This window comes from Alligator mississippiensis, chromosome 3 (assembly GCF_030867095.1).
Source record: "Alligator mississippiensis isolate rAllMis1 chromosome 3, rAllMis1, whole genome shotgun sequence".
In the NCBI taxonomy this organism is placed as follows: Eukaryota; Metazoa; Chordata; order Crocodylia; family Alligatoridae; genus Alligator; species Alligator mississippiensis.
The window spans coordinates 302,856,228-302,875,055 of record NC_081826.1 but is presented as its reverse complement, the minus strand read 5'-3'; the positions used below and the strand labels follow the sequence as shown (position 1 = coordinate 302,875,055).

Sequence of the window (18,828 nt, the reverse complement as noted above, 5' to 3'; positions counted from 1 at the left end):
TCAGTCAATTTCTCCACCAGTTTGTCCACAGTCAGGTTGGTGTAATTGCTGGTCTTTCTAGCTACACTTTCCAGTTGACCCAATGCCAAATCAAAGACCCATCTGCTCAAGGGTTTTCAGTGACTATACTTCCTTCCCCCATATTATGCCTTCCAGACAGCAGTCTGTGGGATCCCAACACTGCCACCATATGTGGTGGCCCATTAGGGGTTGCTACTCCGTCAAGCCACCCACCTCAGTGTGCTGACCCAAAACCATGCTTTGGGACACTCTCCTGGGGTGCCTATGTCTGGCCATCCCCCTTCCTGGAGAACACCTGCAAGCCTGGAGTAATGCTGCCACCACCTGTGGGCTGGTCTCTGTTGGGGCTGTGTGCAGCCTGGGGTACACAGAACCTGCAATCTGTGGGGATGCTCTGCCTGCTAGTAGTATTTTGGGGGCTCCTTGTAGCCTGGAGCCTCCCAGGATAAACTCAGGACTGAATTAATTAATAAACCACCAAGCTTCCTCCCCCCTCAGGTATTCACAGCCAGGCATGCTGAACAAGATAGCTTTTTACTGATTAGAAGGGGAGAGAATGGGGGAGGGATAGAACAAAGGAAGTTTAGGAAAAAAACAAAATATATGGAGCAATACAGAATAAATTGAGCCTTTCATCAAATTTGGGTTTGGGGACCCTTTTTAATCTTCATCTAAAATTACTTAATCCTAATCTACTAGCTAAATTTCCAAATCTATTTACAGTAAAATTGTCCAGAGAGACTCTTTCAGTCTCTCTCTGGAGGTCCTAGCTTCTGTGTCCCCCAAAAAGACTGCCACAGGAAAAGAAAGCAAGCAAGCTCCCTTCCCCTCAGGAATTTTTACAGCCCAGTTGCCTAGGTGACCAGGTTGACCAAAATCAGGCAGAGAGAAAGTCAGAGTGGAGTTGGAATGTTCCTTTCGAGGGAGACAGAGAGAGGGGGTTTTCGTCACACTGTCCATGTATATGCCAGCCCACAGAAAGTCAAGGTGTGCATTCCTAGAAAACATGGCCATAACAATGCCAAGCATCCAGCAGGTAATGATCACAGGGGACTTCAACTGCATCATCAGTGAGGGTGACAGAGCCAGCAGTGCTTGAAAGGAAGGCATGGAAAGATCCTTCAGGCAACTGCAATGGCTGGTCGAGGATCACAGCCTGGTGGATGCCAGAAAGGAAGTTCAAGGCCCCAGGGGGAATTTCACCGGGGTGACCTTCCCCATGAGGGGGTCAAGATACTTGGGGTGGAGTTTGACCCTAAAGTAAGCAGAAGGAGGGCCTGGGAGAAGGAGGCCAAGGTGAAGCAGAGGTTAGGTCTGTGGCATGTGCACCACCTCTCCATAGATTCATAGATGTTAGGGTCAGAAGGGACCTCAATAGATCATCGAGTCCGACCCCCTGCATAGGCAGGAAAGAGTGCTGGGTCTAGATGACCCCAGCTAGATACTCATCTAACCTCCTCTTGAAGACCCCCAGGGCAGGGGAGAGCACCACCTCCCTTGGAAGCCCGTTCCAGACCTTGGCCACTCGAACTGTGAAGAAGTTCTTCCTAATGTCCACTCTAAATCTGCTCTTTGCTAGCTTGTGGCCATTGTTTCTTGTAACCCCTGGGGGCACCTTGGTGAATAAATCCTCACCAATTCCCTTCTGTGCCCCCGTGATGAACTTATAGGCAGCCACAAGGTCGCCTCTCAACCTTCTCTTGCGGAGGCTGAAAAGGTCCAGGTTCTCTAGTCTCTCCTCGTAGGGCTTGGTCTGCAAGCCCTTAACCATACAAGTGGCCCTTCTCTGGACCCTCTCCAGGTTATCCGCATCCCTCTTGAAGTGAGGTGCCCAGAACTGCACACAGTACTCCAACTGCGGTCTGACCAGTGCCCGATAGAGGGGAAGTATCACCTCCTTGGACCTATTCGTCATGCATCTGCTGATGCACAATAAAGTGCCATTGGCTTTTCTGATGGCTTCGTCACACTGCTGGCTCATGTTCATCTTGGAGTCCAATAGGACTCCAAGGTCCCTTTCCACTTCCGTGCCACCCAGCAGGTCATTCCCTAGGCTGTAGGTGTGCTGGACATTTTTCCTCCCTAGGTGCAGCACTTTGCATTTCTCCTTGTTGAACTGCATTCTGTTGTTTTCTGCCCACTTGTGCAACCTATCCAGGTCTGCCTGCAGCTGTTCCCTGCCCTCCGGCGTGTCCACTTCTCCCCACAGTTTTGTGTCATCTGCAAACTTGGACAGAGTACATTTCACTCCCTCGTCCAAGTCGCTGATGAAGACATTGAGGAGTATCAGTCCAGGGACCAAGCCCTGCGGGACCCCACTGCCCACACCCTTCCAGGTCGATACCGACCCATCCACCACGACTCTCTGGGTGTGACCCTCTAGCCAATTCGCCACCCACCGGACTGTGTAGTCATCCAAGTCACAGCCTCTTAACTTGTTCACCAGTATGGGGTGGGATACCGTATTGAAGGCCTTTCATGCACCATGGGGGGGGAACATGATACTTATGAAGGCAGTGCTGCTACCAGTGCTTCTGTACACCACACTAGTCTTCCCCCCCCACCCTCCAAACATGTCACCTACAGAATCCAGGGAGCCATGTGTGTCTTCTTTTGGGGATCCAGAGCAGACAAAAGGCACGGAAGACCCTGTACAAGAAGAAATGGACCAGGGCAGGGGAATGCCAACCATCCACCTGTTTTTGTGGTCATAGTACATAAGCCAGATCTGCAAGCTGGAGACAAGTGCAGAGACCAAAACAGCTTGGCTCATCAAGTATTTTGCAGGTCACTTCCTGAGATGGTGGGGGCAGGGGGTGTTGTAAGAGCCAATGAAAGGGAGACTGTGGACCATGGATCACCCCTGGTTCTACAAGGTCCTGAACCAGTTCCAGACCGAGTATGGGCTACTGAATGAAGGCCCAGTGACTATGACTAAACACAGGAAGATATAGTAGGTGGTCCAAGCTAGAGCTAGGCTATTGACCATGGAGCTGCACCCTGAAGATGACTGCTAGGTTGTCTGGGACCGGATCTTCCACAAGGACCTACAAAAGAACCACAGAGATTTGAACTGGCTAATAGCTCACTGCACATTCCCAGTCAATGCGTGGAGACACAGAGACGTGCAAGAGACTCAACCCCACTGCCCCAGGGAAATCTGCCAAGATGCCACAGAGACCATCAACCAGTTGTAGGGGGGCTGTTAGGAAGGGCAAGGCGAAGATGGAACTGGGACTAGCAACCTGGATCAAGGACAGTAAGAAGTCCTTTTTTAAATACATAGGGGGTAAAAAGAAGGTTTTGGGTAATGTAGGGCCTCTGGAGGACACACTAGGAAGTCTGGTGGTCACACCAGACATCAAAGCTAACTTATTTAACTTCTTTGCCACCATTTTTCTGAGCAGGGACCAGGTCACCCCCCCCCCATCATGATCCCTGATGGTCCCAGGGGAGGCACAGCCAGGCCCAGGGTCTGAGTGGACCTAGTCAGTGACCTCCTGGTGGGACTGGACAGGTCCAAATCAACAGGTCCTGATGCTCTCCACCCTAGAGTGCTGAAGAAGTCATTGCAGGTCCCCTGGCACAGCTTTATGAGCACTCATGATGCTCTGGAGAGGTGCCAGAGGACTGGAAGAGGGCCAATGTGGTCCCCATTTTCAAAAAAGGGAAGAGGGAGGACCCAGGAAACTATAGGCCTGTTTGTCTTACCTCAGTCCTGGGGAAGCTCTTCAAGAAAATTATCCAGGAGCACATCTGCAAGGGGCAAGCAGGGGAGTGTATGCTTAGGGGCAACCAACATGGGTTCATCAGAGGCAGGTCCTGTTAGACCAACCTGGTGGCCTTCTATGATCAGGTCACTAGATCCTTGGATGCAGGCATTGTGGTGGACATAGTCTTTCTGGACTTTAGAAAAGCCTTCGACACTGCCTTGCACCCCATTCTCATTAAAAAATTAGGCGACTGTGGTGTCGATCCCTACATGGTCAGATGGGTCACTAGTTGGCCGGAGGGCTGTACCCAGAGAGTGGTGGTGGAAGGGTAATTTTCGACCTGGAGGGATGTGGGCAGTGGGGTCCCCCAAGGCTCGGTCCTTGGGCCTACATTGTTCAACATCTTCATCAGCGACTTGGATGAGGAGTTAAAAGAACCTTGTTCAAATTCACAGATAACACTAAGATGTTGGAGGAGGTGGGCATGCGGGGGGGGGGGGGGAGGCAAGCTCCAATCAGAGCTGGACAGGTTATAGAGGTGGACAGATGAGAACAGGATGTGTTCAACACTGACAAGTGCAAGGTGCTGCACCTGGGGGGAAGAACCAGCAGCACACCTACAGGATGGGGAACTCCCTTCTCATCAGCACAGAGGCAGAAAAGGATCTTGGAGTTATTATTGACTCCAAGATGAACATGGGCCGACAGTGTGAGGACGCGGTCAGGAAGGCCAACCGCACCTTGTCGTGCATCCACAGATGCATCACAAGCAGGTCCAAGGAAGTGATCCTCCTCCTCTGTGTGGCACTGGTCAGGCCACAGTTGGAGTACTGCATCCAGTTCTGGGTGCTGCACTTTAGGAGGGATGTGGACAGCATGGAGAGGGTCCAGAGGAGGCCACTTACATGATTGGGGGCAGCAGGGCAAGCCCTATGAGGAGAGGCGATGGGACCTGAACCTGTTCAGCCTCCACAAGCGAAGGCTGAGGGGTGACCTGGTGGCCATCTAGAAATTGGCCAAGGGGGCCCAGCAGGCAATGGGAGAGTCCCTGTTCCTGGGAGCGCTACCGGGAGTAACAAGGAATAACAGCCATAAGCCGACAGAGAGCAGATTCAGGCTGGATATCAGGAGGCACTACTTCACTGTCAGGGCAGCTATGATCTGGAACCAACTTCTAAGGGAAGTGGTGCTGGCTCCTACCCTGGGGGTCTTCAAGAAGAGGCTGGATGAACACCTAGGCAGGGTCGTTTGACCCCAGTACTCTTTATGCCATGGCAGGGGGTCGGACTTGGGATGAGGTGGGCACGCTAGTAGGGAGGGAAAGACTGCAGCAAGACCTGGATAGTTTGCAGGGGTGGGCTAACAAAAACAGGATGAGTTTCAATACTGACAAGCGCAGGGTGCTGCACTTGGGCAGTAGTAACCGGCAGCACACTTATAAGATGGGAAACTCCCTTCTTGAGAGCATGGAGGCAGAAAGGGATCTTGGAGTCATCGTTGACTCCAAGATGAACATGGGTCGACAATGCGAGGTCACGGTCGGCAGGGCTAACCGGACCCTAATGTGCATCCACAGATGCATCTCAAGTAGGGCCAAGGAGGTGATCCTCCCCTTCTACACAACACTGGTCAGGCTGCAGCTGGAGTACTGTGTCCAGCTCTGGCCACCCCCTTCAAGAGGGATGTGGACAACATGGAGAGGGTCCAGAGGAGGCCACCCGCATGATCCGGGGACAGCAGGGAGACCCTACAACGAGAGGCTACGGGACCTGAACCTGTTCAGCCTTCACAAGAGAAGGCTGAGGGGGGACCTTGTGACCGTCCATAAACTCACTAGGGGGGACCAGAAGGGCTTGGGGGAGAACCCGTTCCCCCTAGCGCCCCCCGGGATAACAAGGAATAACGGTCACAAGTTGTTGGAGAGTAGGTTTAGATTAGACATCCGTAAGAACTACTTCACAGTCAGGGCAGCTAGGATCTGGAACCGACTTCCAAGGGAAGTGGTGCTGGCCCCTACCCTGTGGGTCTTTAAGAAGTGGCTTGATGCCTACCTGGCTGGGGTGACTTGAGCCCAGTTTTCCTCCTGCCCAGGCAGGGGGTCGGACTTGAAGATTTACAAGGTCCCTTCCGACCCGACTTCTATGATTCTATGATTCTATGACTTGATGATCTGCTCAGGTACCTTCCGACCTGATCAACTATGCAACTATGAAACCACCTCCTATGACTTTGTCCACACACCAAGGAGGTGTGGAAAAAGGTAAACGGGCTCCGTGAAGAGGTGTCAGGAGTCAGGCTGATGGTGAGGGAGGCGGCGATGTACAGACACCTGACTAAACATCAGGGGGTCCCTCACAACCCACTTCAACCAGTTCACGTCCTGTGTCAGGAGCACCCTGTGGAAGTACAGGAACTTCCTAATTTACAGACACACGGACCTCAAGGAGACAGACTATGTTAAAATGTTTCTGTGTGAACTCCTTCTATTCCTGGAAATTGGTGGGAGAGGACAGAGAAGATGCAGCCAACTCCACCTGGAAAAGAGACACTTGGCACAGACTATTCAAAGGCCCCCCAAGATGAGGAGTGGACACAGATAACGAAGCGGACAGCAACACAGCCAGACCTGAAGACAGCAATGATGACAGCAGCAGTGTCAGAAACAGCGGAAAGAACAGCAACAATGACAGCGAATGAACTGAGAATATAAACCCCCAAGTCAGGGCTAGGACTAAGAGACTGAGATTGGGTTAGGGAAAGGACTGCAGATGGGTGTGCTAATTGTAATGGGTGCATGGGCTTTAAATGTGGTTTAAGTTGTGTGAAGAAAATCTTATGCTATCTATCTATCTATCTATCTATCTATCTATCTATCTATCTATCTATCTATCTATCTTCAAGCCAGAACACTATTTGCAAAGGCATGGATGACAGGTGAGGTCCCAGGGGACTGGAGAGGGGGAACATGAGGCACCTCTCCAGGAGAGACAAAGGAGGACACAGGGGTCTCCAAAGCCAGCAGCCTGACTGTACTGCTGGGGAGTTAGTGGAGGAGATGACAAAAGAAAGATGAAGTGGGCTAGACATGAGTCAAGCAAAGGTGCAGCAGTCACTAACTGCCTGCAGGGTGGCTCTAAAGAGGATGGAGCTGGACTGGTCTCAGTGGGGGCAGATGGCAGAACAAGGAGCAATGGGCTCAAGTTGCAGCAAGGGAGGTTTAGGTTGGATATTAGGGAAAATTTTCTCACTAGGAGAGTGGTGAAGCACTGGGACAGGTTACCCAGAGAGGTGGTGGACTCTCCATCTTTGGAGCTTTTGAAGACCTGGCTAGACAAAGCCCCGGCTGGGATGTTGTAGTTGGGGTTGGTTCTGCTTTGAGCAGGGGGTTGGACTAGATGTGACCTCCTGAGGTCCTTCCCACCCTTGTTTTCTGTGATTCTCCGGTTCTAACAGTCAGTCTGTAAATACCCAGAGGAGGAAGGGCCATAGTGAGCAGCCAACAGTGCCAGGGGTCCACTGTGAAGCCCAGGAGCCCTCACATGTGCATCACTTGGAGTCCCCGGGAAGAGCTCTGCAGCTCAGGGGAGGGGAAGCTCGGAGAGGATGGTGTTGAGTGGCAGCAGAACCAGACAGAGCTCCACCACTGCCTTGCACATGACACAAGATGGATGAGCTATGGGCTTGGCAGGGGTGAGGTGATGGGCAGGGGGATCCTGACTGCAGCTGGAGGATGCCATGGGCAAAGCTGCATTTGCTGAGACCAGAGCAGAGGGCGCTGGGCTGTGCTGGTCACTATGTGAGACTGTTATAGCTGTGATGGCTACTTCACTTCTGCCAGAGGCGCTGGGTGCTGGCTGCAGCCCAGGCTGGGGATGGGGACTGGGCTGTGCCAAGGGCAAGGCTCCTGCTAGGATGTGCACTTGAAAGCTCCTGGCTGGGAATCTTGCCCCTTGGCTTAGGGCCAGACTGTGCAATCTCAGGAATATCACCCCATGGCTGTGAGTTTCTCGCCTTGCTCTCTATGGGTGCAAGAGGGTGAGGAGTGGCATGGTTCTGTTCCTGAGGTCTCTCAGGGGATCCTTGCAAAAGCAGGACACTGACAGTGCCTTTGTGCCCCTGCTTGTCCTTTGGCAACTCAGGCTGTTCTTAGTGTTTTGGGCTCTGTGCCTCGCAGCTGCACAGGAGACCTGCTCATGCAGTTTTAAAGATAGGTTAGACAAACTTTCTAGAACAGTTTGGATAGGGACGATCCTGCTGTAGCAGGGGGGACCAGAGGTGACCTCCTCAGGGCTCTTCTCCCCTACTGTCCTATGGTTTTAAGTGCAAAGTCCAGGGCACTTACAACACCAACGCAGACTGGGAACTGGGCAGGCAGTAACAGTGCGGGAAAGGACCTGGGAGTTATAGGGGATGGGGAAGTGGACATGAAACCCCAGGGTTCAGGGCACACAGAGTAGGGCCGTGGGGCTGGGGCCAGCATGTTCTTTGGGAAAACGGCAGCTTGTGGCACAAAAGCCCATGTATCCCAGGCCCTGACAGCATAGGTGGATTAATGCATGGGCCAGCTGGGCTGGGGTCCCTGGATGCCTGGAGTGTGTGCACCAATGGGGGATGGGGGTGAGAGAGAGGGGAAGGGCAACTCAGTGTGGATGAAACCGGTGGCTGAGCCAGGCCAGGCATGTGACATAGCAAGCTGCGGCTGTTGCATACTAGGTGGGGCTGGGGGCACAGCCACACTGGAGCGCTGGCAGCAGCCAGCTCTGCTGGCGGTAGGGCGCGGGTCATGGCTGGGACCTGCTGGCGGTGGGACAGCCCCAGCCCAGCCAGGTCCCAACCCAGCCCAGCCATGATCCTGAACATTTGCTGGGTGCTGCTACAGCCAGACTGAGCTGCAGTAGGGCAAGGGGCAACCCCTGGAGTTCAGACCACGTTGCCCCTGGCTGGCAGGCAGCGACTCCACACCCCCAGTGCTGCCTGGCTGCGGGGTGATGTTGTGTGGGGTCCTGCATGACTGGCCCAGGGCTCTGTCTCCAATGTGGAAGTGTGGGAGGGGGTGGCTGTGGGTCCTGCCCTGGGCCTTGGGGTCCCACTCTGGTCACTGCTCCTGCTGTGCCGGCTAGGGACAAAACCTGCTGTTGAGGGACAGGGTGCAGGTTGGGGGCTTGAGCTGTGGGGTGGGGCCCGGGCCCCAATAAATTGTAATCTGCCTCTGCATGACAGAGCTCTGATTCTGCTGTGACAGGGAACCCACCAACAAGATGATTGGCCCCTGGGACACCACGGCCCAGTAGGACTGGGATCTCCTTGGGGGTGCAGAAGGATTCCTAGAGACACCACTCCCAAACTGGAGGCAAACCTGCTGGGGGCCCTCCACCAAGGGGTGGGGTGGGGAGGTCCCATCCAGAACTGCCATTGCCGACCCCACTGCTGGGGCCATGCCCTGAGCCTGGGTCTCCACCACAGTGTGGTTTCCAGTGCCCACTCATGCCCTCACAGGGCTCCCAGATCAGGCGGCTCTGGGCAGCACACAACCCGCTGCCTCCTTCCACCCCAGGGAGGCTCCCCCAGCCCTACCTAGCCCTTGGGTCTTGATGCTGGGGGAGCTGGGCTGCCACTGATAGGTACCCCATCAGTGCTGCCCCCAGTGCCCCCCTCCATCCCACAAGCAAATTGCAGCATCGACGGGCAGTAGACCCTCTGCGGGCACTCTGTGCAGGGCCGTTCCCCACATGGCTCAGTGCCCTGCCAGGGGGGAGAGGGCAGAGTGAGGCACTGGGGGGAGAGCAGGCCACTGAGTTGCCCTGGGGCTGGGCTCTGAGCACATGGCACAGAGCTCGGCCAGCCCTGGGCAGAGGCAGGGTCCCATGTGTCTACCTGTCTCCGGCTGCCTGGGCTGCACTTGCACCTGCTGCAACTCCATTTCCTGCTCCGGCCGGCTCTGCCCCAAGCTGTGCACTGGGCTGTGCCTGGGCAGCAGCACTGGGGAGGCTCAGTACTGCCTCGTGTAAGGGTGTCACTCACAGCCCAAGGAGGAGCTCTGTGCATGGGGCTGGGCAGGGGCTGTGGGCTAGGGCATTGCCCTCCCCCGACCCAGCTAATACCAGCCCAGCCCTGGGGGTGAAGACAATGGCAGGACAATGCTGCAGTTAACATGAGTGTGCACGCAGCCTCGGCTAGGCATGGGTTCAAGGTGGAGTGGAGCAGCAGGGTGAGGCCGGGGCAGGGCATGGCCGAGAGGATGCCTGGGCAAGGAGGAACTCTGGGGAGCTGGGGCTGGTTGCAGGGACAGGGAGAGCCTGCGGTGGGGGTAGGGGCACTGTGGGGCTGGTGGGGGCGCAGGGCATGGGCAGGAGTGAGGGTGGGCCTGGGGCAGTCAGGGACACCAATCATGGAGAGGTGCAGGGGGTGCTTTGGCAAGGGCAGGGGTGCTTGGGTAGGCTGAGGGGGAGGCACAGGTGGGGCAGGACAGGGGGGTGAGGAGAGGGGCCACAGGGCACCTCCTGTACAGAACCAAGTGTCCAGCTGTTGCCCAAGTGCCCACAACCCTTCCACCCACCCGGCCATGAGCAGCTCACGCTGCAGCCTCCTGTGCTCAAAGCCCTTTGGCTTACTGATAGCATAAGGGATGGGGCTCTGCTTACCATTGACTCCCGCACCGTTTACTCCTGCCCCGCCAAGTCCTCTGTGGCATCTCACGCCCAGCAGCCACGGTTCCTCCCCTAACTCTGGGAGCAGCTCCACTCAGCTTGAGCTGGTGGGGACTATTTGGTGTCCTCAAGTTCTGCGATTCATAGATTCATAGATGTTAGGGTCGGAAGGGACCTCAATAGATCATCGAGTCTGACCCCCTGCATAGGCAGGAAAGAGTGTTGGGTCTAGATGACCCCAGCTAGATGCTCATCTAACCTCCTCTTGAAGACCTCCGGGCTAGGGGAGAGCACCACCTCCCTTGGGAGCCCGTTCCAGACCTTGGCCACTCGAATTGTGAAGAAGTTCTTCCTCATGTCCAGTCTAAATCTGCTCTCTGCTAGCTTGTGGCCATTATTTCTTGTAACCCCTGGAGGTGCCTTGGTGAATAAAACCTCACAAATTCCCTTCTGTGCCCCTGTGATGACCTTATAGGCAGCCACAAGGTCGCCTCTCAACCTTCTCTTGCGGAGGCTGAAGAGGTCCAGGTTCTCTAGTCTCTCCTCATAGGGCTTGACCTGCAAGCCCTTAATCATATGAGTGGCCCTTCTCTGGACCCTCTCCAAGTTATCCACATCCCTTTTGAAGTGCGGCGCCCAAAACTGCACGCAGTACTCCAACTGCGGTCTGACCAGCACACGATACAGGGGAAGTATCACCTCCTTGGACCTATTCGTCATGCATCTGCTGATGCATGATAAAGTGCCATTAGCTTTTCTGATGACTTTGTTACACTGCCGACTCATGTTCATCTTGGAGTCCACATGGGGTCCCATGTGCTCAGCGCCTCTGATACCTGTGTGGCCTGGCTGCCCAGCTCCCAGCAGAGCTGCACGGCCTTGGGGCTCAGTTCGTCCAGAGTTGCCCCCAACTGTGGATCCACCTTGCACTGTGGGAGAGGAAGCCATCACATGTAAGGGCAGGTGGGCAGCCAGTGTGGGGAAAGTAGGAATGTGGGAGCAGAATGCACATATCTTGGAGTTGGAGTCCATGCCCCAGGACCCCCATGACCCTCCCTGAGGGATCTATCCTGCTGGGATGCTGGGGGCAGGCAGGGCCCAGAGGTGTCCCCACCTTCAGGGTGAGAAGCATGGACAGGAACCTCCTGCCATCACTGACCAGCACTGTGTTGCTGACAATCAGCACCTCCTTCTTCACTGACTCCTCCATGGGCACCAGGGCGATGTTCTTCCCGTCTTCCGTGATCAGCAGCTCTGCAACTGGCACAGCATCACTGGGGCAGGAGGGAGCAGGAGGAGAAGACCCATGGTAGCAGGAAGCCCCAGGACAAAGGCAGTGAGGGTGGAGGGGGCAGTAACAGGAAACAGCAGGATGATGCTTCCCTTGCCATCCCTCTGCACCAGGCCTTCCAGCCTCCCAGGCCTGCACCACACCAGAACACCTGCCCTTCACTCCAGTCCTTACCCTTGATCCTGCCCACAATGTAGAGGAAGCGATCAGGGTTGCAATGTGCAAGGCCCCCCCGTGTACAGACAGCTCTCCTCAGCCAGCAGCCTCCTGCAGCCAGACCTCCAGGCCCAGGTATCCCATGAAGATGTGGCAGCCCCAGCAGGACAGCTCACCAGTTCCCTCCATGTCTGTCTGCTCAATGCGGGACCTGGAGCCTGGCAGCTCATTCCCGCAGCTGGAGGCAGGGCCCACATGCTCAGTGGGAGTGGAGGCTAAAGGAGTTGGGGGGCAGGGCCAGACCACTCTCCCCGTGGATACCTGGGGGTGACTGTGCAGCCCTTGAGGTGCTCTGTCCTGGACTCCCCACCCCTGTGCCACCAGCTTGGAGCAGGTCCCCACCTTCCATACCTTGTGTCTCAGCCCCTCCTGTCCCCCAACCTGTGCTAGGTGATCACCCACCTGGCCTCCTGCACACCCAAGCTTGCACCTTTGTCCAAGCACCTGCCCCAGAGGCTCCTGGCCCATCCCCCCATTCCCTCCTGGCCCTGTCCCACCTGCAGATGTGAAAGGACTGATGGGTGGTGCTGCTGGGCAACCCGGTGCTCTCGCTCAGTCTGAACATCTCGAGGATGGGCAGGTGGTGGCTCATGAAGAACTCCAGCATGTCCTTGGCAGTGGGCGCTGCCCCAGTCAGCAGCACAGTGTAGTCCCAGCTCCTCGTACACCTTCCTGAACTCCAGGCACTTGGCCAGGGCAAAGCCCCAGGGCACTGAGCCATCCCTGCGAGGAGGAGGAGGAGGGCTGAGGTCAGGCACACAGTGGGGCTGGGAAAGCCTACTTGTTAAGGTGCGGTTTTTCAGAGGCAGAGCTGTCCTGGGCCCTGTCCTGGCATCATCCACACTGGATATTCTCTGCCTCAGCCGCCACCAGCCCCCTAAGTTTCATGTCATGTCCCTGCAACCTGACACATGGCCTGTCTGCCCCATACCCCCTGTGCTCCCTTTCCTACTCACCTTGATGGTGGCACCCGCCCCGTGGCTGCTCCTACCCACCTATCCAGGTGGATGCAGCTGGCCTGCAGCCTGATGTCCTGTGCCCACTCCACCAGCATCCTCTTGCCCAGGAGTGACTGGCTGAAAGCAGCTTTGAGCTTCTCCTTTATCTTTTCCTACATGCCAGGCACAATGAACAAGAACATGGGGTGCACCTCCTTCAGCGTGGGAAGCAGGGAGCCCTGGGCCCACACAGCAAGCAGGACCAAGGAAAAGGAGTGCTAGATGGGGACTGCTGGCATCCCAGACATGCACTCACAGGCAAAGTCAGCACCCCTCCCCTGGGGAAAACCCTCTTTGCCCCCGGCCATGGAAAGCAGCTGTGCTCTGCAAGGGCTGGACCCTAGTGTGCTCCCTGCCTTGTCTGGGACTGTAGTTCTTCACTGACCCTTGGGCAAGTCTGGATAGGGCCAGCATGCAGGTCCCAGGACTGGGGCTCTAGGGGAATAGGAGGCGGTGCAGGACAGACAGGGAGACAGCTGATTGGTAGCCCCAGCTGGGACATGGACAAAGATCTTAGAGAAAATCATCAAGGGATGCATCAGCAAGAGACTAACAGAAGGCAACCTTCTAAATGCCAGCCAACATGGCTTTGTTACTGGAAGGTGCTGCCTGACCAACCTCATCTCCTTCTATGACCAGGTGATGCATGGCCTGGACAAGGGATGTGAGGTTGATGTCACATATCTGGATTTCAAGAAAGCCTGTGACTTGGTCTCCTGGTGCAAGGTGACCAGTGGAGTCCCTCAGGGCTCAGTACTTGGGCCAATACTCTTCAACATCTTCATTAATGATCTGGACTCAGGTATCAGATGCAGACTGGCAAAGTTCACGGGTGGCATTAAATTATGGGGTAAGGTGGTCAAATTGGAAGAGAGGTTGGGGATACAGGTGGACCTGAACATGCTCACAAGGTGGGTGAATCAAAACCTGATGGCATCCAACATAGAGAATCTCAGGGTGTTCCACACTGGGAGAAAAAAACAGCATCATACTTATAGGCTTGGCTGTGCTATGCTCACTAGCTCCATGACCGAAAGAGACTTGGGAGTCTTGATTAACCACAAGATGAACATGAGCCACCAATGTGATGCTGTGGCCAGCAAAGCAAAGCAAAGAAAACTCTGGCGTGCATCCACTGATGCATCTCAAATGAAATCAGGGATGTCATCCTCCCACTTTACTCGGCCTTAGTTAGGCTGCAGCTGGAGTACTGCATCCAGTTTTGGGCCCCCCACTTTAGGAGGGATGTAGATAAGCTTGAGAGAATCCAAAGAGAGAAAGACTTGTGAGGAGAGGCTGAGGGACAAGGGGCACTTCAGCCTGGAGAAGAGAAGGCTCAGGATCAGTTCTGGGCATCACACTTCAAGAGGAGAGTGGCTAGCATTGAGAGGGTCCAGAGGAGGGCCACTTGCATGGTCAAGGGGCAGTGGCACCCAAAGAGAGGCTAAAGGGCCTGAAGTGATTCAGCCTCCACAAGAGGAGTCTGAGAGGGAATCTGGTGGCCATTTACAAACTCACTGGGGGGACCAGTGGGAATTGGAGGAGGCTCTGTTCCCTCGGGAACCACAGGGGGTTACTAGGAATAACGGCCACAAATTGTTAGAGAGAAGGTTCAGGCTGGACATCAGGAGACATTATTTTATGGTTAGGGCTGTCAGGATCTGGAATGGACTCCCATGTGAGGCGGTACTCTCTCCTACCTTGAGGGTCTTTATGAGGAGGCTGGACAGATATTTGGCTGGGGTGTTATGACCCCAGCACTTGTTCCTGCCCAGGGCAGGGGGTTGGACCAGATAATCTGTTTAGGTCCCTTCTGTCCCTAAGCACTATGAAACTATGAAACTATGACTTGGTGGCAGCCTATAAGTATATAAGGGGGGTGCATCAGGATCTGTGAAAATAGTTGTTGACCAGGGCTCCCCAAGGGATAACAAGTTCTAATGACCACAAAGTCCTGGAAGGCTGGTTTAGACTGGACATGAGGAAACACTTCTTTACAGTCTGAGTGTCCAGGGTCTGGAACAGACTCCCCCCGAGGTGGTGCAAGCACCTACTCTGGACTCAATCAAAAGCTGCTTGGATGTTTATCGTGCTGGGATCATTTGACCCAGCCTCTGACCAGGAAGCCAGCGAGCAGGGGAAGCAGCTGAGGGACAACTGGGCAGCTGGAGTAAGAGATGCCAAGTCATCATGGTGGGCAACTCCCTCCTGAGAGGAACAGAGGAACCCATCTGTTGCCAGGATGCCATGGCATGGGAGGTATGCTGCCTGCCCAGTGCCCAGATTTGGGACATCACTGTGAGGATTCCTGACCTTATCTGGCCCTCCAGCTACTATCCATAGTTTCATAGTTTCATAGTTGGTCAGGTCAGAAGGGACCTAAGTAGATCATCAAGTCCGACCCCCTGCCATGGGCAGGAATGAATAGTGGGCTTATATGACCCCGGTAGGTTTGAGCTCATATGGCTACAGCTAGGTAATTATCAAGCCTCCTCTTAAAGACCCCCAAGGCAGGAGCTAGCACCACTTCCCTTGGAAGTTGGTTCCAGATCCTAGCTGCCCTGACTGTGAAGTAGCACCTCCTGATGTCCAGCCTGAACCTACTATCAAACAACTTATGGCTGTTATTCCTTGTTACTCCTGGAAGTGCTCAGGGGAGCATGGTCTCACCCATTCCCCTCTGGTCCCCCATAGTAAGTTTATAGATGGCCACCAGGTCCCCTCTCAGCCTTCTCTTGTGAAGGCTGAACAAGTTCAGGTCCCGTCGCCTCTCCGTGTAGGGCCTGCCCTGCTGTCCCCTGATTATGCGGGTGGCCTCCTCTGGACCCTCTCAATGCTGTCCACATCCCTCCTGAAGTGCGGCACCCAGAACTGGACGCAGTACTCCAACTGCGGCCTGACCAGTGTCGCATAGAGCGGGAGGATCACCTCCTTGGACCTGCTTGTGATGCATCTATGGATGCACGACAAGGTGCAGTTAGCCTTACTGACCACATCCTCACATTGGTGGTCCGTGTTCATTTTGGAATCGATAATGGCGCCAAGATCTGTTTCTGCCCTAGCACTGACAAGAAGGAAGTTCTCCAGCATGTAGGTATGCTGCTCGTTCTTCCTCCCCAGGTGAAGCACCTTGCACTTGTTAGTATTGAATCCCATCCTATTCTCATTCGCCCACCCCTGTAACCTGTCCAGGTTCAGTTGTATCCTGTCTCTCCCTTCTAGTGTGCCCACCTTGCCCCAAATCTTGGTGTCATCAGTGAATTTGAACAGGGTGCTTTTCACCCCATTGTCCAAGTCGCTGATAAAGAAATTGAACAGTGCGGGCCCGAGGACTGAGCCCTGGGGTCTCCACTGGCCACATCCCTCCAGGTGGGGTCTTCATCCATGTGGGCACAAATTATGTGGCCAGGAGTAGTCCGGACCGTATCATGAGTGACTACAGGGCTCTGGGGGCTAGGCTTAGGAAGTTGGGGGTGCAGGTGGTCTTCTCTTTCATCCTTCTGGTCAGTGGTCACCATCAGTATCTAGAAGCCTGCATCAGAGAAGTCAACCTGTCACTCTAGAGTTGATGTCATCACGTGGGATTTGGCTTCTTCGACCACGATCCACACTTCCATGAAAGGGGCATCCTGGGACAAGATGGTTTTCATCTGTCTTCAAAAGCTAAGAGTCTGTTATCTTACAGGTTGGCTGATCTCCTACATAGGACTTTAAGCAAGGTTCATTGGGGGCTGGGATGTAGAGAACAAAGAGATCCTAGTATCAATGAGCATACGGTCCCACTAGGGGAACATCTTGCTGGACTTGGTGATAGCCACAGGGGATGACCTGGAGGGTGATCTGTAGGTACAAAGTAACCTAGGGGATAGTGACCATCAATTGATTGAATTCACTATCTGGCATAAGGTGGGAAAAGTAACCAGCAGGGCAGAAGTGCTAGACTTCAGAAAGCCTAATTTGAATGTGCTCAGAAGATTAGTTAGTGAGACATTGAAGATCAAGAGCATTGGTGAAATGGGAGTCCAGGAAGGGTGGTTGTTCCTCAAGGGAGCAATCCTTTGAGTGCAGAAGAAGACAATCCCATTACTCACAAAAAGGGGGCACAAGGGTCAAGAAACCCTCTTGGCTGAACAGGGAAATCCAGGAAAACCTAGGGGCAAATAAAGAGGCATACAGGCTGTGGAAGCAGGGGGTAGCTACCAAGGAGGAGTATACCTCCTTGCCTTGCATTTGCAAGGAGTTATTTAGAAAGGCCAAAGTAGCAACGGAACTCAGGCTGGTGACAACAATTAAAGACAACAAAAAGTCCTTCTTCAGGTATATAGGGATCAAAAAGAAGGCACTGGGTAACATAGGACCCCTACAAGATAGGCTAGGGCAATTGGGGACAGATAAGAGGGACAAGGCTGAACTCTTCAATGAGTTTTTTGCCTCTGTATTCCTGAACACGGATCTAGACAAATCTCCCAGCTGCATTATAGATAGGCACGGGAGGAGCACCAGCCCACCAATGGTCAGTATTGACCTAGTAAAGGGAAACTTGGAGAGGACGGATGTGTTCAAGTCAGCAGGCCTGGATGATCTTCATCCAAGGGTGCTGAAGGAACTGGCCAGTGTCATAGCAGAGCCACTGGCATGGCTGTTTGAGCACTCATGGTACTCTGGCCAGGTCCCAGAGGACTGGAAAAGGGCCAGTGTGGTCCTTATTTTCAAGAATGGGAGGAAGAAGAATCTGGGTAACTTTAGACTGGTTAGTCTCACCTCTATCCTTAGGAAAACCTTCAAAAAAATTATCAAGGATCACATTTGTGGGAGCCCAGCAGGAAAAATAATGCTGAAGGGCAACAAGCATGGGTCATAGAAAATAGGACATGCCTGACTAACCTTGTTTCTTTTTATGACCATTCCGACCTCAATAGATCATCGAGTCCGACCCCCTGCATAGGCAGGAAAGAGTGCTGGGTCTAGATGACCCCAGCTAGATGCTCATCTAACCTCCTCTTGAAGACCCCCAGGGTAGGGGAGAGCACCACCTCCCTTGGGAGCCCAGTCCAGACCTTGGCCACTCTAACTGTGAAGAAGTTCTTCCTAATGTCCAGTCTAAATCTGCTCTCTGCTAGCTTGTGGCCATTATTTCTTGTAACCCCCGGGGGTGCCTTGGTGAGTAAATCCTCACCAATTCCCTTCTGTGCCCCCGTGATGAATTTATAGGCACTTTTTATATGCTCCCCTTTTAGCCTGTAGGCTGCTCTGGATTTCTCTGGTCAGCCAAGGAAGCCTCCTGGTCCCTTTCCCTCTTTTTCCTCACATTGGGATCGTCTCCCTCTGTGCCCGAAGGATCATTTCCTTAAGGCACAGCCACCCTTCCTGGGCTCCCATCTCTTCAAAACTCATACTGTGCAGTGCGTCCTTGACTAATCACCTGAGTGCAATGAGATCAGCTTTCCTAAAGTCTAGCACTTTCACCCTACTAGTTACCTTACCCACTCAACGTCTTATGATGAATTCTATTATTTGGTGATCACTGTCCCCCAGGTGACCACCAATCTGTAGGTCCCCTACCATGTCATCACCCGTTGCCAATACCAGGTCCAGTATGGCATTCTCCCTAGTGGGACCATGTACCTCCTGCGTCAGATGGAGGTCCTGTACACCGGATGGGAACCTGAGTGAACGGTGGGACTTTGCTGTCTACGTCTCCCAGCAGATGTCTGGGTAGTTTAGGTCCCCCATGACTACCACCTCCCAATGGGACAGTGCAGAGGGGAGCAGAGCAACCTGCTGGTACTGAGCCTACCCCAGAATGGGTGAGGGTTTTCCAGCAAAACTGAGTTCGTTGAAATCAGCTTTCCTAAAGTCTAACACTTTCACCCTACTAGTTACCTTACCCACTCGACGTCTTATGAAGAATTCTATTATTTGGTGATCACTGTCCCCCAGAT

At 54.0% G+C, this 18,828-nt stretch overlaps 1 pseudogene; it reads right to left on the bottom strand.

Moving 5' to 3' along the window:
- Positions 1 to 11,169: 11,169 nt before the first annotated feature.
- LOC102562950 (long-chain-fatty-acid--CoA ligase ACSBG2-like) overlaps positions 11,170 to 18,828 on the bottom strand; it is a 45,827-nt pseudogene continuing 38,168 nt past the window's right edge.